The sequence below is a fragment of the Lycorma delicatula genome, chromosome 2, assembly GCF_047948215.1.
Source record: "Lycorma delicatula isolate Av1 chromosome 2, ASM4794821v1, whole genome shotgun sequence".
In the NCBI taxonomy this organism is placed as follows: Eukaryota; Metazoa; Arthropoda; class Insecta; order Hemiptera; family Fulgoridae; genus Lycorma; species Lycorma delicatula.
The window spans coordinates 92,504,056-92,528,044 of record NC_134456.1 but is presented as its reverse complement, the minus strand read 5'-3'; the positions used below and the strand labels follow the sequence as shown (position 1 = coordinate 92,528,044).

At 30.7% G+C, this 23,989-nt stretch overlaps 1 protein-coding gene across 2 annotated transcripts in view; it reads left to right on the top strand.

Annotated features, from left to right (window-relative positions):
* Positions 1-23,989, top strand: part of LOC142320217 (protein FAM136A-like) — a 601,155-nt gene that overhangs the window by 8,934 nt on the left and 568,232 nt on the right. The window contains exon 2 of one of the 2 annotated variants that reach the window (XM_075357910.1): positions 2,711-2,862. The exons of the other annotated variant lie outside the window; for it this stretch is intronic. The gene's annotated coding sequence lies outside the window, so the exon portion shown is untranslated. The remainder of the gene's footprint in view (positions 1-2,710; positions 2,863-23,989) is intronic. 2 annotated transcript variants of the gene reach the window in all.

Sequence of the window (23,989 nt, the reverse complement as noted above, 5' to 3'; positions counted from 1 at the left end):
CTCAAGGTCAATCTTTAGAATTGTATGGTTTAGATTTAGATGCGGATTGCTTCTCACATGGACAACTGTATGCGCGTGTTCCCGAGTCGACAAACCAGATAGCCTTTATATCTACGCAGACAGTGGAGAAAGAAAAAAATATTGTATATCCACAATTATTGCAAAATTAAACTTCTATGAAACGTATGCTTTGTTTTGTTTCTCATTTCTCATCCATGCAACCACAATGTGCCACAGCGAAGCGTGGCGGGTACAGCTAGTAATTCAATAAAACAAAAAAAAAAAATGAAAAAAAAGATATCTAATAAAAAATATAAATATATAAAAAATGTATATAATTTTAAAGGCCTACAAGGAAAATTTTTTTTACTCAGTTATTCTGAGTAAACTAATCTTGAAATCGTTGATAAATCAAATCTTTAATCACAGGAAAATCATCTTATTACAGCAGTTAGGCGTTACTGATGACTTGTTTACAAAACAAATCGATGCACACGACAATTTTCGTACGTACAGAAATCCCATAACAATAAAACTGTATGTTTTCCTAGTTACACAGGTTTACAATTTCAGTAAATAATCAGATAAATTGAATTTTTCGGTAATCATGAGTCGGTTAAGAAAATTTCTTCTTCAGTAATCATAAAAATCAACTATTCATTAAAAGTACGAGTAGTAAATTTTATTTGTACATAGTTAATCTGATACTTCTACACGTATATTAAAGCTTTCAAAAGTTTTAATTGAAATTTTAACTTAACCAAACACCTTAGTTTCTGTTTAAATACAGTAATTTTATTTAGTTTACAGTAAATCCTTGAAGAAAGTTTTACTTGAAATGCCTGTAAGAAACATCTTTTTACTAGTTTTTGTTTTATTCTATTAAACACATTTAGCTGTATAAAATAGTTTAATCAATATAATTTATCTCATAAGTTAAAGAAAGTAACAACTACAATTAATATATATATATGTATTAAAAAATAAATGAATTCAATAAATTTACAAATATATCATTTATTTTCTTTGGATTTCTTAAAGAAACACCAATTTCAAATAGCAAAATTGCTAATTTTTTATTCAAATAAATAATTACTAAGAAGCGATTAAAATAAATAATCATTAATTAGATTAATGTTTTTTTTTTTTTTTTTTTTTTTAATTAAAATTATAAAAAACCGCTCTTTTGTATAATATATTTGAGTAATTATTTTGCTTATGCCATAATGTATAATAACAAGGAATAATAATTAAAAATCAGAAACAAAATAAAAAAAATTAAGTTGGAAAATAAAATCATGAAAGAATGGAGAATGTAAGATATAAATAAATTAATTAGTTCTTTTATCTATAGAAGACTTGATTGTGCACGCTGGAGAAAACATTCCAATTTCGGTATTATTATTATTTTAAATCACAATCTTCAAACAGTAAGTGGAATGTCTGATTAGAAGAATAACAGTCACACTTCGGAATTTATAATAAATTATAATCGTATTGTTTTCACCAGGTTACAATTATTTCATATTATAAATACAATAATAACAGGAAATTAATAAATATATAGACATTTTTATGTAGAACCACACACACACACTATTATTGACAATAGAATTTAACATAAAAAATCTGATGTGGAATCACATAACTTCCTTGTACGCCTATTAAATTACACATTTAAAAAAAAATTAAAAGTCCATAGATCAACAAATCATTAATAAATTCTGATATTTTTTTCTATTATTTACTGAAAACATTTTTTTACAATCAGAGGTTAATAATTATTAATAAATCAATATTTAAATTAAAAAATTTAAATAAAAGGAGATGAAGTCGGATTTGAACCGATGTGCCTTCCCCTTGTAAGATCCAAATATTTCATTAATTAAAATTTGACTTGGCTATAACTCTGGAACCAATGAAAATAAGTACCACTTACGATACATCATTGAAAAGCTCTCAATGAGAATTTACTACTGCAGTTAATAAAAAGTCCAAAATCCAATTTTTGGGGGATTTTGGGCTTTTCTGGACACTTTTGTTCCAGTAGATTACATTAAAATGGAGAGGTCCACAACTAGATATTACAAAAATCCTAAATCTAAAATTTTAACATCCTACGACTAATTGTTTTTGAGTTATACGAGATACATACGCCGAAACTAGTCAAAACTGATTGAGGGATGGTTATTTATCTGAAAACTGGAATTTTTTGCGAACACAGAATTTCTTTACTTCGAACAAGAAAGTAAAAATTATCTGTTATTATTATTTCTTAAATGCTGTACGGTATTTAGGAAAAAGAACATTCTTTGTAAAAAGAAATGAATAGAAACTCGTTGTATTCAATCTAGTATTAATATTTATTATCATAATATATATTTTAAATAGACGGAAAATATAAATAACATTTATCCAATTATTATTAAAAAAATAAGCGTATTTAAATTAAATACGCATATTTCAAAAAGATTTTAACTTTAATCGGTTTGAAAAGAAAAACTACTTCCCGTTTTTCATGATTAATTTTATGTAATATATTATTTGAATAATCCTATTCAGCGTACCATAGAACTTAGATGTGAACGAGGTTAAATAAAAATGGAATAGTTTTGTTCTTTAAAAATTAACCAATAAAATACAGTGATTATTTATTGATTTTTATTTTATTTTATTTTTTTATTTTTTTTTTCACATATGAAAATGACAGGTAAATAACAGGGAAGGAAAGTGGTACTTTTGAAGATATTTGATCTCACGTTAATTATCGATATGTAGTTCATCAGGTGGAGACATTACCATAGTTTACGCAGTAACAACGATTACCGTTAAAAGTATTGAAAAAAACTTGTGAAAGAAAGAGTAAGTAAAAATTTATTTTTACATTCTTGAAAAAACTTGATAGTTTTTTTTTTATGAACCGTTACTTCAGTGTGAGCTTAAAAACCATCTACACAAAGTTTTTATTGCCTTCATCAGTGAATCTTCGTAAAATTACGTCTTGCAGCCGTACATAAAACATCAATTCGATATCGTCGATATTTATTTCATGTACACATAGTTTTATTTTTATGCCATAGTCTTCAACTTAAATATGAGAACTGATAACGTAGAAATATATCAAATTTTCAATTCAGTGTAAACGTCTCATTCAAGAAAGGAAATAAATAATCGTGAAAAAATACATAAAATTGTATATAATACATTTTCAAAATTCAGAAATTACATTTTCGGAAAACATCAATAATTTATGATTATAATTAATCATTTTATTTAGATAAATATAGCAATTTATTTGATTAATCTTTAATATACTTTTACATTTATTAATGTTTTGTTTTTTATGATAATTACTCATTATCTTTTCTAAACATAAATCACAATTTTTCTTTTTTTTCTTCTTTTTTCTAATTTTATTTTTTTCATCACTACATTGCACCAAAAACATTGATATATAGTAATAAAAATTTACAATAAATGTTAATAATTTATTTTCTTTTTTAAATAAATTGTTTCATCTCTCACTGTTCATTATAATGTCAACCAGTTTTTGTATAAAATCATAAAAAAAAAGAAAATAAAAAAAAACAATTCTTTCGGTACCCCGGAAGACGGAGGTAGATTTCACCGATGCTAAATAGGGTATAAAAAAAGATTTCCACCTTAAAATTGAGAAAAACTTCAAATTTACTCAATACGACAATGATTGCATGTGAAAAAAAGTTTCACATGTTTAGCATACGATAAGCCCCATCTTCATACAATTCCAGCAACATTTTGGTCATCCCTTACCTTAAGGGTTGGTAATATCAAAAATTGTTTCAGACAAAAGTATTAGGTAATATTTAGAGGACTAACGACGACCACTTTAAACCGATTCGATAATGTGCCTATTAAGGGAGGTATGATATTTTTTGTCTTCAAAACCCCATTTTTTCACCTCCTGGGCCAATGATTGGTGATATCAAAAAAATTTACTTAGATAAGTTTTAGGCCCTTATTCAAAGGATAGTAAAAACTTTAGACGAATCGATATTTTACTTAATAAGAAAATTATAGAAATATTTGTCTTTTTTTTTAAAAGCACCCCTTTTTCCACCCCCATGGTTTGATCTTTGGGTAGATCGAAATTTTGGGTAGTTATATTTTATATATTAATTTGAAAGTGATTGGCGCAAAATTACGGCAGTTATCGCGTCCACTAGAAAGTGAAATAAATAAATAAATATTTATAATAGGTAAACTTTTGAACTGACGGTGGTTTTGGGGTCTGGGGGATGTGAAACGCGAAGATATGTCGAAATATTTTCGGAAGTCGAATCATTGTACCATTACAATACGTAGCTTTCTTATAAAATATACCTAAAATATCTTTATCATTTAAAATTATTTATAAATTATATATTAATATCGTATAAAAATATATCTGTCGTTATAGTTACATGTACTAAGTTATTGAAACAGGTTACAGCAAATAAATTTTGCAACACTTCAGGCTTACTATATCTTATTTAATAAGATAAAGTTAATATATAGTTTATAAATATATTTAATATATATTTACGTGTAGATGATAAAATATCAAGATGGTAATTCATTTTTTAATCATTAATTTTTATCCTGTAAGATCCAGAGTAGAATTGAATGAAAAATCTAAGAGCTATTGTTGGATTTAGAGATGTTGTATATCTTTTAAAAATAATTATGTATGACATCTAAATCGAACAAATTTTGTCGAGTTTTTTGAAATGATAATTAACAAAAACATAAAGAATAAGATAAAAAAGGAGACAAAAGTAATGTTTTGTAAAACTATGCGAATCCCGTACTTAAATATGGTTATCGGGCTTTTAAAATCTTTAAGAGGAAGAAAAATTTAAGGATGGGAAATGAAATTCCTGGGGGCTTAAATTGGTTACATGTTACAGTTTCGAATGTTGGATGAAAAAATCCATCAGTAAACGTTTAAGTACTTTTAGTCTGGAAATGAAAATTAAAATATTTAAATAAATAGGGAAAATTACCTGAAGATGATGAGAAGGGCATATATTTCTAAGATTTATATATTTCTTTAGATTTATAGATCATATATTTCTTTAGATTCACTAGTTATAGAAATATTCAATAAATATGAAGAACTACTTAATATTCTTAATTAAGTAGGTGTACCTAACTTAAGATGCTAAGAAGAAAAATAAATTTTAGGAAATTGTAAAAATTTTATACAACTTCCTAAAATATTTTTATTTAATAAAAATTAATTAACGGTTCAAACAAAATTCTTCTTATTAAAGATAAAAAAAACTGACTACATAGTTGTAGGAGTTTCCCGTCACGCGGCTAAATCCGAGTTCCGGGAAAGTCCTACAACTGTGTATTTTTTTGATACAAGGTTTACACACGTACAACTTAATTTAAAATATTTATCATTTTATTTAAATATGTTTTGTCTTTATTTAATTCAATGATTCTTACTAAAACACGCGCTCATACCTTATTTTATTAGCTCGGGTGTGGCGGTATTAGCGGCGACGGTCGGCAGTAAATAAACTAATGTAATTTCTCAACTTTGAAAAAATTTCGCCTGTACGATCGGAAACTGGTGTAGCCGCAAGGTTTAACGTACCATGTACCGAGTCAACCACACGAGATCGAGACCCAGCCAGATCGAATTAATTGTTTACACTTTAAATATTTTTCATTTATTAAATAATACCGCTCACCTGTGACGTCACCATATAGCAGTAGTTTAGAGCATGTTTTGGGGTAGTGGTACGATTTTTCAAAATATATTTCCAAATATTGTTACTTTTGGTCTTGGCTCTTGGTCTACAGCCTCACCACCTTGATCTTTTAAGTTTAAAATTTAATAGCATCAACGCCCCATATATAAAAGTAATCTGACAAAGTTTGGTCCAAATCGGTTCAATAGTTCTGGAAATATAAGGTGATTTAAAAGCAAACACCGAACACACGTACATACAAATATTAACATTCGGAAAATTTCCATGATGTTTTTTAGGTTATTTGGATTTCCTATGTGACAAAACGTCAAGATTCGGTGAAAACTGTATATACCCAAATTACTGATTACAATACTTTCCCTTCTAGAACTAAAGCCCTGGTATAGCGCTATCTAGAGGGTAAGTATTACGCAATGATATCTAAAATAGGTTTTTTCTTCCATTCGCTAATCTTGCTGTGTTTCTAAAATAATTTGTGTTACATAATTCCTACAGGATTAGTGGCAAACCGTAAAATTCAGAGATAAATAATCATAAAATATTCATTTAAATTTATTTTTTAATATTAATATCAAGTTAATTTAATAAATGGTAATACTATGACTTAAATTTGGTTAATTTATTAATATCTCTGGGCTAAATTAAGCAAACGAAGATAAAAAATTATAACCTTGCCCTAGATCTGTCCTTCATTGTGAGCTTTGTAAAGGTCGTAATCATCTAACGATATTTATAACAAGTAATAGCTTTTGAACCTGCTTTTGAGCAGTTGACATTTCATAAAAGTAAGAAATTACTTCGAGATAATATTAATTATGAAATCTTATTGGATAATAGAATAAATTAATAAAATAACTAGTACTTTCATTTATATAGATTTGACACGTTTGATTATTCCATGAAGATGAATTTCATTAACTTATTAATTTTTTTGTTACGTGTTCTTATAAATTTAAAAATAAATTTACTCCGTATGTGTTTTTACATAACGTATAGTAGTATATATCGCAAAAAAATAAACAAGAACAAAACGAAAGTAATGAAATGTAGTAGATATAATGTAGATGGACCACTGAATGTGAAAATAGGAAGAGAAAAGATTAAGGAGGTAATAGAATTTTGTTATTTAGGAAGTAGAATTACTAAAGATGGCGAAGCAGGAGCGACATAAAATGCCGAATAACACAGGTGAAACGAGCCTTCAGTCAGATATATAATTTGTTTACATCAAAAATTAATTTAAACGTCAGGAAAACAGTTTTGAAAGAATATGTTTGGAGCGTAGCTTTATATGGAAGTGAAACTTAAGACGATCGGAATACCTGAGAAGAATAGATTAGAAGCTTTTGTAATGCGGTGCTATAGGAGGAAAATGTTCAAAATCAGATGGGTGGATAAAGTGACAAATGAAGAGGTGTTGCGGCAAATTGATGAAGAAAGAAGCGTATGGAGAAATATAGTTAAAAGAAGAGATAGACTTTTAGGTCACATATTAAGGCATCCTGGAATAGTCGCTTTAACATTGGAGGGACAGGTAGAAGGGAAAAATTGTGTGGGCAGGCAACGTTTGGAATATGTAAGACAAATTGTTCGGGATGTAGGATGTAGAGGGTATAACGAAATGAAACGACTGGCACTAAATAGGGAATCTTGGAATGCTGCATCAAACCAGTCAAATGACTGAAGACAACATTTTTTATTTTTAACCTCCGAGTCTACCACCAGGTATTGCTTCAGAGGATGAGATGAATGATTTGTAGCGTGTATCAAAATGCCATTCCTGACCGGGATTCGAACCAGGGACCTCCGGATGAAAGGCCGAGACGCTACCATTTGCGCCACGGAAGCCGGCTATAAATATAACCTAAACAAAACTTAACTTACGCTCGCTTGTCATGTGTCGCTCGAGTCAATAGCTTGTTTTATGGCAAATTTTATTTTTCTATATCATTTCTGTTCAACGATATTGAAATATTTATTGTCGGAAAATGAAGTTCTGTGTATTTTTTGGTTTCAAGTACTAAAAATATTGTTACATTCCTGTTACACTTCTTAATTAATGAATTACTGTTAAAAGCAAAATTTAAAAATAAAATAATCTCCTTCACCAAAATGTATAAAATATTCTATAATTTTCTTCTTGCCATTTTTTAAAATTACTTATTAAATAAAACTAAATATAAAATAAAAATTGATGGAATAACCTTTTATAATATAAAAGAAAAAAATTAAAAATATTTGAACTTATTAAAAACGTATGCGGATTTTTTGCAGTTTTGAGTAAGAAAATTAAAATGATAAACCAGCTCTTTTTTTGCAGGGTTTGAATCATGAATTCAGCTTGTACATCCAGTTTGTGGTATAGTATTCAGGGGTAGATTAAATACGTTTGCCAGTTTTATCTCATTTTGTTCCATAATCTATTTAAATTCAAAAACACATGCATTTTAATTTTTAAGGGAAAAAAAAAATTGTTATTTAATTTAATACCAATAATAACTTGAAGTTTTTTTTTAATAAATCCAAACATTTTTTTCTCTTTATGTTAAACACTTGAATGAAAAATTAAATTTATGACACTGTATAAAATTATAAGTGAAAGTATACTCCTCTCAAACTAGGTTAATCGGTCACGTTGAGCCTATAATGAAGTGGTGAGCTCAACTCACTATATACCAAAAAATATATATATATATATATTAAGGAAATAAAGCGTGTACGAAATGAATATCGGGGTTTTAAAACTATGTAATATCTCTAACTTTGACTTAGGAGTAATGAATCACAAATAAAATGAAAAAGTAATTCATAAAATTTTTTTCTCAGAAGTATTCAATGTGAACCCCTTTCATCATGTGGTACACATCCAGATGATAGGAGAGCTCGTCCCATATTTTAATCTACATGTTTGGTATAATGGAAGCAACAGATGCTTCTTTAATTCTGTGCCTCAAATCGGGTGGATCAGTAGGTAGTGAAGATACACATACAAAAGATCCTTTATGAAAATTCCAGCTAAAAAATATCACAGGCTCAGACCGGCTGACCTTGGAAGCGACTGCAAGTAAGCTAAGTCATCGGATTCATGCCGACCAATCCAGCGGTGGGAGAAAACAACATTAAACTGATCCCGTACTTTGATGAGGTACATCATCTTGTTGCCAAGTGAAATTCTCGTCCATCTTGCAGTTGAGGAAAAAGCTATGTATGCAGCATATCCAAATATGCTGCATACATGGCTAACATGTATGCAACATGTATAAAAACAAACTTAACAACATTTGTTAAGTTTGTTTTAGCGTTAAAGAATGGTCCGTAAAGTTATGCGTTGGAATATCGCATAGAAAACATTTTACTTTAGGGAACCTCTTTCATATTGCAAGAGTTCATATGGATCTTTTAACACCCAGATACGGACATAATTTATGTTAACTTATCAAGTAAGATAAAGATTTGGCTTCTCACCAAACAAAGTAAAAATTGAATCAAAAAACCCTATCTTTTTGCTGCAGCATTTCGAGTGTGAAGTTGGCACTCATAGCATAGTCGGTAGGCTTAAACATTTGTAACAGCTGCAAACGGTATGGATGCATATAACCATTCCACTCGGATTTTTAGTTACCTATTAGGAAGGCCGGCTTCCTAACAAATCTTTTAGAACTACACAGAAAAAATTCCCTGCCAGATTCTACATTTTCTCCAGACCCCTCTTGGTCCCTCTGTACTCTTTCTTTTACCTAGAAATCCGTTTTTTTCAAACCCATTATGCCTTCAACAACGTTATTGACCTTTGAAGGATCTCATTAACCTTTTACGGAAGGCACGTTGAACTGAAATTAAAGTTTCACATTTAGCAAACTATAAAATAAGGAAGACTTTCTTTTCTGGTGTCGCCATCTTTTCTAGTGGGGTGAAATTAAATCGAAAAGCTAAAGTAAAGCGGAAATGTAGGGGAAAGGTCCCCTAAGCGAAAAGGTACGAGACCAATCTACGGCCATGAGCGCCACTAAAACTGTCCTTTTTTCTTTTTGATTTTAGACATAAATAAATATTGTATACCTCATCCAAGAGATATGTAAGAGATATGTATTTAAGATTGTTAGACTGTACTGGTTTATCGTGCACAATAAAATTAATTTCCTTATGCAACAAAAGAAATATACATGCTTTCTAAGAAATGTAAATTAACTTCAAATTTTCAAAATACATAAAATAGTACTAAAATTCTCCTCCTTAGAGGAAGACAAGATATTTTTAAACTAAAACACATAAAATAATGAATTTACAACACAGATTTAATTACTTAGTATCCACCAAATTAAACGTTAATGTTATTGAATTAATTACACTGGGGAACAAAAACGAATTTTGTTTTTTTTTTCAGGAACAGAAATATGTGATTCTGATAATATTTTTTCTCCTGAATTCAAATATAATATCGGGTTCTCCCAATTACACAAGGTTTCCGAGAGACAGGTATTTATAAGTTAAAACATTTTAATACTTTTTGCATTCTTAACTACACAATATTCAAACATTTGATTCGCCTAGAAAATAAGAAATGACGACTTTCTTCTGTATTTCATTTGTGGATCATCTCTCTTCTTGATGGTCCAGAAATAGTCGGCCAGCATATTAGGATTCTTTGCCTTAATACCTCTTTTCCATAGCTGAAATTTCCTGATTAAAGTGTTCTCCGTGCTCATCGCTCACTGCGCCAAGATTTTCCGGGAAAAGAATCTAGGTGTATTGGAAGTGTACTTTTAAGGACATATTTCAACCCACATTTTTATAAGATCTTATAAGATCGTTGACAATATCACGGTAATTTTCTGCCTTTCGATTTACCAAAAATGTCCGAGTAACATTTTTGAATGCTTGCCAAGCTGATTTCTACAGTGGATTCACTAATTCCTCAAACTTTTCATCATGCATTAGTGATCATGTTTGTGGGCCCACAAATATTCCTTCTTTAACTTTTGCATCACTAATTTTATGAAACTGAAGCAAGCATTTCAGACTCTTTTTTGAATAACTTTAAATCTCTTATGAGATCTTTAAGAGTTTCTTAAGTCAGTAAATGAGGTTCAGATTAACTGCTTTGTTGAAAAGTTGTATCCCCAGAATCTGTTCCTTTTTCTTTCTTACTTCCATCAGACTCTGAGCTCTCTTCATCTAATCTCACATGTTCTGGAGGCTTTGGTATGGGCAATTCTTTGCAGTGTGAAACTGGTCTCATTGCAGATTGCAAGTTAGGATACACCACTGTATGTTTTGGTTTTGACATCCCTTTAATGTTTGTTAAGCAGAAATAACAGTCAGAAGAGTGATGTTTGGGTTCCCTCCAAATCATAGGGATAACAAATGGCATGTAGTGTGTGCCATTTTTCTGTGCAGTAGAAGCCTAGAAAACGATAAACAACAGATATATGGGGCCCAGATTCTTGTTTGAGTCCCGACTTACACCCAAAATAAAGTTCATAACACTTTTTTACTAACGGAGTAAGGTTTCGCCTTTGAGCGTCACATCACCGCATACATAAAAAAATTGTTTCGATGAATTAAACAAACTCTAGGCATTTTGTAACTAACAACTAATTAAAAGAAACAAATTTGTAAATATGTAATACATAATAATTCAGACAAACAAAGCACTCACAATGACGTGTTTACTGGTTCATTACTACCTCACAACTGGCATCGTTCTGATAAATGAGTGCTATACTAAATCACGTTTGTACATGTCTATACACGTCTGAACCTGCACAACAGAAGCAAGTTACCCTTTGAGTTAGTTCATTTGGTTCCATCATATTTACAATGTTCTAGGAGCTCTTACCTGGGAATGAACAAATGGGCAAAAAACGTCTTAAAATACTTAAAACATTAAAATAACAAAATAACTGTAGGTGATGGAGAAATTTCGAATACATATTTGAAAACAGGATAAACAACTGCATTAATTATACATATTGGTACTTGTGAGACAAAAATCATGTTGACCAGGGTTATTAAATACATTTATGATACACTCAGAGGGGTGTTGTCTTATAAAGCATTTACGAAGATATTAACGAAATATAAACATTCTTCTAAATAATTCAGTCAATTCCAAAATTATTACAGTTAATTACAGCCTAATCCTTTATCATTACAGTTAACAAGCTGCCACCATTATTTACAGATTGGTGATCAAACGTTTAAAAGGTTAGATAAAATAGGTTCTTTTAGGTAAGGCTCTTTAATAACATTTTCACATCGGAATATCTCATTTTTAATTTTTTTTTTAATAATAAGGAAAATCCTATTTAAAATTCCCTTAATAATTTGTTTACTTTTTAATAATTTCGTTTGTATATTCGTAAAATTGAATATATTATAATTTACGGATTTAAGGATATACATTTTAAAAAATTTTTTCCAGACATCCAAAAAAAAAAAATGTCTATTTAATTACAAAAAATAATTACGAGTAATAGAAGTTTGAGTAGTTCCTAAATAACAATTTCACTTGTAGATGCTTTTTTGGGTGTTGTGTAATTAAAAAATTTTAAGATTAAGTTAGGAATCATATTAGTGTCGTCTTAAAGTGTCACGACGATAATGAAATTTTTCAGAATTTCCAAAGACCTTAAAATTTAATCTGTCCTTCAACTGATATAAATTGAAAGTTACTTTTACATTTACAACTTAGATATTTCTATCTAAAGAAAATTATTAAAAAAAGATACATTAATTTGTTAAAAAAATAAAAACACTAAAATTTAACCTTGTATTTCGTTACTAACTTTAACCTACGGTATTAGAAATATTTACTAGAAACAGTCTGGGATAAAAATATTATAAATTGTGTGAACAAAAAATTAATTTAAAAAACCAAATATTACCGTATTCGTGCAATGAAGTTCAAAAGTAATATCCAATCTGATACATCTCAGAGAGAAACAAATAATAAAATACATTGTTAAGTCAATTTGTTGATAAAAAAAAAAATTAACAATATATATTGAAGGCGTGTTTTTAATAATGAAGATGTGTAACCTCAACTCTTGTGGTACGAGTTGAAATCGTACTTAACTTACAATTCCTCATTTAAAGAATAATAAACAAGTTCTAATACACTGAAATGATTTAAATTGTTACAGATAGGCTGTATATATATATATATATTTCTATATTTCTTTTTTAATTTCCAAAGAAACTATTTTTAATAGTATTTTATTACCATTATTTTTTTATAGATTTCAGTTCTTAATGTAGTTAATCTCCAATGTCATTTAATATTTATATTTTGTTTTTGTTTTGTTATAAGCTAAAATATATAAAGAAAAAGTTTTCTTTATAAATCCAACCTCGTTATAAATATAGAATTGTTTCACAATTACTCAGTAAAATGTTTAATTATTAAACATTTTTTCTACTCGAATCAATCTCTGGTATATCTTTATTATACCAAATTCTGGTACTTTTTCGTTTCTCCCCCGCCAAAGTTTGCAATTTTACACGTGGAAATAACTCAAAATAGCAGGAAATATTGATATTAACAGTAACAAGGTTGGAGAAATAATCCAGTAATACGATAACTCACTAACATGCATGCTGTTTTATAGTGGTCATTTTAAACATTCTCCATATTAAAATATTTTACATATTAAAAATTTAAGCATTATTACTTGTAATTATAAATATAATCTAACGAAACTTAACCACCGCTCGCTAACCTTGACTAATTAACAGTAACATTCTGATTATTTAAATAATAATAATTACTGATTTTATTATTTAAATACTCAAAACATTACAGTTAATTAGTCAAAGTTAGCCAGCGTAGATTAAGTTTTGTTAGGTTATATTTATAGTCAGCCTTCGTGGCACGAGTGGTAGCGTGTCGGCCTTTCATCCGGAGGTCTCGATCGAATCCCGGTCAGGCACGACGTTTTGACACACGCTATAAATCACTGATCTAATCCTCTTTCTTTTCCTGTTTAGCCTCCGGTAATTACCGTTTAGATAATTCTTCAGAGGATGAATGAGGATGATATGTATGAGTGTAAATGAAGTGTAGTCTTGTACATTCTCAGTTCGACGTTCCTGAGATGTGTGGTTAATTGAAACCCCACTGATCTAATCCACTGAAGCAATACCTAACGGTATACCCTGAAGTTAAAAAAAAAAAAAAAAAAAAAGTTATTAAAAATATAATTTTTATTTATTTTGTCATTTGACTGGTTTGATGCAGCTCTCCAAGATTCTTTATCTAGTGCTAGAGTAGTTTCATTTCGGTATACCCCCTACATCCTACATCCCTAACAATTTGTTTTACATATTCCAAACGTTACCTGCCTGAACAATTTTTTCCTTCTACCTGTCCCTCCAATATTAGAGCGACTATTCCAGGATACCTTAATATGTGGTATAAAAGTCTGGTTCTTCTTTTAACTATATCTTTCCATATGTTTCTTTCTTCAACAATTTGGCGAAACGCCTGTTCATTTGTCACTTTATCCACTCGTCTGATTTTTAACATTCTCCTATAGCACCACATTTCAAAAGCTTCTAATCTGTTCTTCTCAGGTACTCCGACCGTCCAAGTTTCAGTTCCATATAAAACTACGATCCAAACATATACTTTGAAAAATGTTTCCTGACATTTAAATTAATTTTCTGTGTAAACAAATTATATTTCTGACTGAAGGCTTGTTTCGCATGTGCTATTCGGCATTTTATATCGCTACTGCTTCGTCCATCTTTAGTAATTCTACTTCCCAAATAACAAAATTCTTCTACCTCCATAATATTTTCTCTTTCTATTTTTACATTCAGTGGTCCATGTTAATTATTTCTATACATTTCAAAAAACATAAATATAAATGGTTAATCGGTTTATTGGGTTATTTCTCCAACCTGGTTTATTTTTAATATCAATATTTTCGGCTATTTTGAGTTATTTTTAAGTGAAAAAACCAGCAAAAATTTGGGAGGGAGAAAAGAAAAAGTATCCAAATTTAAAAAAAAACTTTTTTTTGTTAAATCTTTTCTGAGATATAAAGAAGAAAATTAAAGATATCAGCACAGATTATTAAGAAAATGAATATACACATCTGTACAAATTAAATGGAATTTTCTAACCAAGATTTCAATATATTTTAATTCAAAGGATATCAAATCTCCGGGAAAAAATATTATATTGAATATTCTTTTGACTGATAGAAATACTGGCTCACTGTCAATAATTTCTACAACAAACGAAATAGAGATATAGTAAAATAAATTTGTAACATGTATATTTACCCTTCAGTAAAAACATATTGATTTATTTAAAAATTTGTTTTCGATGAAATATGAACTGACTAAAATAATTTTAAATAAAAAAAAAAAAAAAAATGAACTTTTTATATATAATTATAAGCCTACTCAAAATTAGCAGTAACTGTAAACTTATACGCGTTGGCGGTAAAATTAGTTATTTTAAGGTACTTTATTTATTTTTAATAGATAAAAAGTAATAAATTATTATTTCATAAAATTATTATGACAATAATGAGGAAATGTAAACTGGTCTATTATGAATACGATGATAAAAACTAAATAGCTCTTGAAAGCTATTTATGTATTTGCATACGACAGACAGCTGTTCATGGCAATGTAGTTATTTAAACAAGTCATAGTGCTGATAAATAAATTATAATTAAGCAATAAAAAAAGTTATACTTTCTAAAAATATTTATTTTAAACATTTTTCTCTATTTAACTAAATAAGTAAACTGTCTGACATAAAACAGATGTTAAAAACTTTTTTAGGTATGCTATTCCGATATGTTATCATGAATATCTATTAAAAATAATAGAAATAAACTGAATGAAAATAGACATATTGCTTTAATTAGCTTCAAGAAAAGATATACGTGTGTTAATGAAATTCTTTAAAGGATGTTATTTCTTATTTTAAATATTTTGAAAACAGTTATTATTGTGACATTAAGTGTCAATGAAATCCTTTTGGTATTTTATATATTTCATTGAATAAGAACTAATGTGTCGAAAATAAGAATCATTATGTAAAATGCCCAGGTGGTACTTTTTGTTTGTTAAGACATTCATTTTTTTAATCAATTATTCAAAGGTAATTTATAATCTATGTAGTTATTGATCAGCTGTCTGCTGATCCTGGTAACAACGGTGAAATGATATCTATTAGTAACGATTTACAAACTAGTAGAAAGCGCGAGAACCTTTTAACATATATAGCAGAGATCCGAGAAAAATGCCGCGCCCTAGGTTGATTAGGGATATTTTCAACAATAAAAATGAAGTTACCGGAAGCAAGACTGATTTCGCAAACGGTTAATCTCTCTCTCTTTTTCTGTTTAGCCTCCAGAACCACCGTAAGGTATTACTTCAGAGGATGACATATATGAGTGTAAATGAAGTATTATACTGCCTTGTACAGTCTGAGGTCGACCATTCCTGAGATGAGTGGTTAATTGAAACCCAACCACCAAAGAACACCGGTATCCACGATGTAGTATTCAAATCCATATAAAAGTAACAGCCTTGGATTTGAACCTTAAAACTTTTGACTTCGAAATCAGCTGACTTGCGATGACGAGTTCACTACTAGAACAACGTGAGTTAATCTGCAAACGATTAATCAGCAATGCCAGATTGTACCGGTGCTACGTAACCGAAAGTGTAACGTACTTCTATTACTATTGACTTACCACTATCTAATCTATTTGAATACCTTACTATGAAGGGCACCAACGATGAAATAAGTTAAAAGTTAAGCCACAGCCCATTAATATTTACGGCGTTACTCAAGTTAAACGAGCTAACAGAAACAGTAATTGCTAGAAGTGGCTATTGTGCGGGTTATTATTACTAAGTTTTATCAATATTATTTTTTATCCCTAAGGGGGTTGATGATCCTGATTCATGTAGGAAAATTAGGTATATAATTACCATCTGTGATTCATTTCAAAGGATGCTGATATTTACAAAGGGATTATTTACATAGTCCGGGAACATAACCTTATAAACTAAACATTTACAAAAAAAATGAAAGGACATTTCGGGTGGTGCTGAAAAAATTTGCATTACTCGATTTCAATCAGGAGGAAAAGAGAGAAGGAGAAATTCAGAGTTGTGAGTACAAAATCTGGAGCATAGTTAATTTCCGCCATCAGGTGACAAGAGAACCACTAAGGAAAACAACAAGGAGGTGTTCAATTTAAACTACATTGGTAACTGTGATGTTAGCTAGAGACGCCTAGGAGATATCCTGGAATAGTTCAGTGCATGCGCTGCCAACAATGTGAGCACATAAAGAGCAGTTGTATGCAACCATACCGTTGTGTACAATGCGCGGATGGCTGTAGACTATAGCTTGTCCTAAGAAAGATGGATCATTTGTGTCCTATGTTCTATTCTGCAAACTATAATAAACAGTGCAGGGTATACAAACAAATTTTTGAAAAAAAATGCAAAAGATGTAATATGCTGCGAAAAATACTGTTCCCCACGAATCTCAAAATAAGCAGGACACATTACTTAATTTAAAATATACCAATTTCCCTTTGTTGAGTCAGGGAGCACTTACGATTTCGGACGGCTGTTCCAGTAATCACAACAACTATAGTAGTTTTGATGCTGAAGAAAAATTAAACAAACTAACATCTAGTATTGAATTAATTTCTAGTTCAACGAATTGGGAATCTGCTGACCAAAGTGATTATTAAACTCTGTTGATGACAAAATTTATGAGAATTGAGACTTGAATAACAATGGTCTTGTAAATCGGCGGCAAAATTTTGAGACAGTGATTATTACTGAATTATGATACGTTATCCTAATTTCTGAGACCCGCTTTATTGATCGCAATTATTTTAGATTTCGAGAATATACGCTACATACCACCAATCATCTAGATTGTAGAGATCATTGATTTGCTTGTCATTTCTCCGTCACCATCCCATTCGGTCGCTCTAAAGCATACGACCAAATGTCTGGGCTACTGAGCCTCAAACAGTTTAGTGACCAGTATCCTAACTAGCTCCTAGAGCTTACCTAACAGCGTGAGCGGACTAAGCGTGGTGCCATACACCATCGGCTTACGTGTCCCAACGGCTAACTTGTCATATATTTGCTAAAATGGATAGGCGCACCCCGTCAACTACTAAAAATATATATGACATCAATAATAAAATTTATTTCGTCTAGGAAGCAATTCGCTGCCACGCCTAGGTCGCTGAATGCCAGCAAGTACCTGTCCACCATTTTATAACGCTTGGAGACAAAATGATTGGCTGGTGATCAGCCATACTCAGGGTTAGCTTGCCACGGCAATGCGGTAAGAGTCCTTTCCCTTAAACAAACTAGGAATGCCGGTTGAACAAAGCAACTGCATCTAGGAACTCCCACATGGTCCGACAATGCGGCCCTCGCCACATTGAATCGCTGTTTGTGAGTGGCCAATGTTTTCCTTGACCACTAAGTTCCAGGGTGGTCCGGTCTCTGGGCCCTCCCCAAGAGCAAGGCATAGGAAGTCGTAGCGGGGCCTCGTAGGAGTTGTTGATCGCATATATTCTGGTACTGCGGTTCTTATCAAAGATACGATAAGGCATCATCAGTTACCGTCTTTCTGTATCTTTCACATTCAAGAGAATGCAGATGACATATTTCCTGAATTTTTTGATACTTTTTTATTGCGAGGGGGGTTAACTGGAACGCTAAGCATCTCGATTGAGGAAAAGCTTTAAAGTTTGATTGTGTCACCAAAATGCAAATCAACGTAGTCTCTGGATTGTAACCCACATACAGGCCGACGATCCAACAAAGATCCCGGACTTTTCTTTTTTACCTCCGGGACTACAGTTAGAAATTACTTGACAATTTTTTTAGCGTATAAAAATTCCATGCCTGACCAGGATTCAAACCCGGGACCTTCGGATTAAAGGCCGAAACGCTACCACTCGCACCACGGAGGCCGGCAAAGATCCCGGACTAGCTGTTCTTTTATATCACTTCGAGAATTTATTTTTTTTACACTGATATTAGGTACAACAACGTCTACGTCTGACCAATCAGCTGCTCTTCTTAATGTTAGTACAACGATGGTAACGAAGAAGAAATCCTTGGTACTCCATAATATTAGAACTGACTGTGAATTTGATCAAAGCTGAATAGAAGACGAGTTACTATGGTTGTTCTTTTGATATATTAATAATGTTTTTCAATTATCACTGCCAATTATGTTAATTTCCTTTTATTAATAGAATTCTAATATTATATATGATATTAATGAAACCAATAAGGTGTGAGGAGCAAAATAACGGGTTGTTTGAGATGAGTTTGAGCGGAAGCAATCATTGTATAGATGACATTACTTTAAATTATTTATGTACGAATGAAATAAAAAATAAAATATTAAAAAGAACGAAAAATTTATATTTTTGTATATAATTTATTGAACCAATGTAACCATCGTATGTTTAAATAAACATAACAGATATCTTTCAATAAAAGAAAAAAATAGAATGAAGGAACACAAGGATGGGTTATTGGTTGTTTGTTACCAAAATACGATATTTAAAGTTCATAACGTAAAAATAAAATGCTTTTTTCACACATTTCAGTGTGAGTGTTTATATATACATTACGGATTTGCATAGTACAAAATAAAATTTTAGCACCTAAAAAAAAAAAAATTTCCTCGTTTAAAATAAATTTCCCTGCTGACATAATTTTGAATATAACTCTTAAAATTAGTTTCATATATTTTAAGATGATTTAAAAAACATACCTACCAAGTTGATCTAGTGGTAAACGCGTCTTCCCAAATCATCTGATTTGGAAGTCGATTGATACAGGGTTCAAGTCCTAGTAAAGACAGTTACTTTTATACAGATTTGAATACTAGATCGTGGATACCGGTGTTCTTTGGTGATTGTTTTCAATTAACCACACATTTCAGAAATGGTCGAAATAAGTCTATATAAGACTATACATCATTTAAACCCATACATATCATCCTTATTCATCCTCTGAAAGGTGAAAGGTAATTCCCGGAGGCTAAACAGGAAAAAAGAGGATTAAAAACATAAAGATTATTAATGGAAATTTTTAATATCTGACCGATGTATTTAATATATATAAAAACAACTAAAAAATTTCATAAAATAAATCGTAATCCTGTAAATTTTCTTTATTAAAAAAATTTACATTGATATTTAATTATGTATATTGAAAAATAATAATTAAAAAAAAAAAACGATATCAGACCATGTACACATTACACTTTTAATTTGATGCTCATAAGCAGAAAAATTTGATGTGGACACCACATGACTTCTTTGCACGTTTATTAAATTACACATACACATTTTTTCAAAATGAAAAGTACATACAATTTTATTTATGTATAATTTATATTTAATAACCTCTGATGTTTGTACGAGGGTGAGTCAATTATTATCTGCAATTTAGTTATACTTTTGTTTATGTTGTTAGTACTGTCGTGTTGCGTAGATGACGCATGCATGGTTTAATTATTGTTATGTCTGTGCAGGTTTTATGCTGCTAGGGTAGTTCCATTATCGTTGCCCTGCCGTTAACTATGGCTGTTCCGCATTCTGTTTGCACCGAAGAAGAGTAACGTTCAGTGATCCGTTTTTTGTGGTCGGAAGGTGTATCAGGAGCCGAAATTCATCGAAGATTTTCGGCACAGTACGGGAACAGTGTGTTGCCGCAACGGAGTGTCTACGAATGGATTGAAAAATTCAAAAACGGTCGCACAAGTTTTACGCATGACGGAGGAGCTGGACGACCGCTTACCGCCATAAATGAGGAAAACATTGCGCGTGCACGTGACATGGTTTTCTTAGACAGAAAAGTAACCATTGATGAAGTGGCACATTGTATGCAAATTAGTCACGGTTCTGCCTACGAAATCATCCACAACAGACTCGGGTTTCATAATGTCAGTGCAAGATGCGTCCCAAAACAACTCACACAGTCGCATAAACAAACGCGCTTGGACATCTGCCAAAAAACATTTGGATCGCTATGGTAACGAACGGGACATCTTCTTAGACAGCATCATCACCGGAGACGAAACACGGATTCATCATTACGAGCCGGAGAGTAAACGGCAGAGTATACAATGGAAACGTCCAAATTCGCCCTGCAAAAAAAGTTCAAAACCCAACCGTCCGCAGGAAAACTGATGCTTACGGGTTTTTGGGACTCACAAGGCCCAGTACTGGAACATTATGAGGAAAAGGGCATGACAATAAACAGTGCGCGTTATAGTGAGATGCTTACTGCCAAGCTGAAGCCTGCAATTCGAAGCAAACGGCTATGAACTGCTGTCGAAAGGTGTTGTGTTGATGCACGACAATGCCCGTCCACATACTGCTGCCCGCACTGCTGAAACTCTCCAGAAACTCTACTTTGAAGTACGGCTCATCCTCCGTATAGTCCTGATCTTGCCCTTTCTGACTACCATTTGTTTGGTCCACTCAAAGAGGCATTAAGGGGCCGTCGATTTACCTCGGACGAAACGGTGAAAGAAGCGGTGCATTCCTGGCTTGCAGCTCAACCGAAAACCTTCGTTTATGAGGGCATCAGGAAGCTTGGGCAAAGATGGACCAAGTGCGTTGAAATGCTAGGGGACTATGTTGAAAAATGATGTACGTGTAAGTTTTCTATTTGTATTGCAATATAATTTATAACTACAATCCGGATAATAATTACCCTAGTATATGTATGTATATATATATATATATATATATATATATATATATATACATTTTTTTACTGCTATTATTGAATATTATTTATCGTAAAAGGTTTTACAATCAGAGGTTGATAATTATTAAGAAATCAATATATTTGAATAAAAAAAAAAGAATTTAAAAAAAAGGAGATGCTGATTCGAACCGATGTGCCTTCCCCTTATAAGATCCAAATAATTCATTAATTAAATTTTTATTTGTCTATGACTCTGGAACCAATGAATATAAGTGCCACGTTTATTGCTGAAAAGCTGTCAATGTGGGTTTATTACTGCAGTTAAGAGAAATCCAATTTTTTTTATTTAATTTTGGTCGTTTTTGGACACTTTTGGTTAAGTCGATTGCAAAAAAAAGGGGAGGTGTACAACTAGATATTACAACAATCCTAAATCCAAATTTCAGCATCTTACGTGTAATTGTTTTTGAGTTATGTTTTTGAGATACGTACGTACAGACGTCACGTAGAAATTAATCAAAATGGATTGAAGGACGGTCAAAATGAATATTTTTGTTGAAATTTGAAAACCGAAATTTTTGGCGATCACAATTCTTCCTTTATTTCGTACAAGGAAGTAATTATAAAATCCCACTGTCCCTTTTGATGCTGTATATTACATATAATGTATATTGGATATACAGTATCTCGAATTTTGATGATTTTGTTAACGGTGCTACATATTTTGTGAAGAAAGTCACATTACCTGCCTGCCTCACAGAAGACCATATAATATCAAGTAATGATATTACTAACAGAATATTAGGATTACCACTATCTAACTACCGGACAGCGAAAAATGTTTTTGTCAGTTTTCAGACTCATTTTTTGTTTTAAAAATTTTTCAACTTCATGGTATCATCGTGAAAAGCAGGTGCATCGATTGTAACAAGATTTATTTTCAATTGGATTAATAGGAAAAAAGTTACGCATGAACAAAAAAAAAATTCTAAATTTTTTTCTATATATGGGACGAATATCTTCCTTTTTTGAAACCGGTTAAAAAAATAAAATTATATATTTTTACTTTCTTGTATGAAGGAAAGGAAGTATTGTGAGCACGAAAAATTTTGGGTTTCTTATTTTAACGGAAATATCCATTTTGACCATTCCTGAATTCATTTTGACTAGTTTCGGCGTGACGTATGTATCTCGTATAAAAACGATTATCCGTAGGATGTTGAAATTTTGGATGTAGGACTTTTGTCCTATATTCAAAATTAGTACTGTATCTCACCTTTTGATTGCAATCGACTTGACCAAAAATGTCCAAATAAGCCCAAAATTCAAAAATTTGGATTTTGGACTTTTTCTTAACTGCAATAATAAGCTCTCACTGAGAGATTTTCAAGGATATATCATAAGTGGTACTTATTTTCATTGGTTCCATAGTTTAGGCAAATAAAATTTTAATTAATGAAATATTTGGATATTACAAGGGGAAAGCACATCGGTTCGAATCAAACTTCTCATATTTTTCTTTCTTTTGTAAATTGAAATATATTGATTTATTGATAATTTTTAACTGTGATTATAGGTAATATATCAGAAGTTATTAATGAAATAAAATTTTATGTACTTTTCATTTAAAAAAACAAATGTGTATATGTAATTTAATAGGCGTATGAGGAAGTCATTTTTGGTGTCCACATCAGATTTTTTAATTTCTTTTAAAATGTTTCTCCCCACGTGAAGAAACATTTTCGTAAATAAATAAATAAAAAAATTAACCTAACTTCAAAAAATATATCGTTAAAAACAATTAAAACTATTTGTTTTGTAGCTATCGAACCTTTCAAAAATAGTAATTAAGTTACAGAAACTTGGCAGTGTTAATGTTCCACATAAATATTAAAACCTTTTTACAACTCTAATGTTTAATAAATATTCGATAATTAAACATAACGAATTTATCAATACAAATAAAATACCAGTTATGCTACTAGCAATTTAAGCGGTTAACATTAGCAATAAACGACATTAATTAAGGGTATTATTGAGTAATTGACCTGATGAAACAGATATGCCATCGGATATCTATAATAATATTACTTCATCTAATACAAAAATGAGATATAAGTTACTTTATAATTGTCCTTTGTAATTACATTTTTTTCTGTTATCGACTCGTAAGGTCATTAACCAAAACGTTCTAATAGTATAAAGTTACCAAATAAAATAAGTTACGTTATCTTCAGTGATCTACGATAAATATTTATTAAAATGAAATTCGAATTCTGGTATTAAATTTTGATTTTCTAGTAACTATTTCTGGAGATAGTTAAGAGAATTGAGAACCATCAAGAAATAAAATAGGCAGTTAATGTTCTGTTAAGTACTAAAAAAACGTATAGTATCATTTTGTCGTAGAAGTAAAAGAAAGAAATGCCACTCTGTCTGATGCCTCATGTATCTCAGGTTTTTACAACTGTATTTGTTACTGAGGCAGATAATGG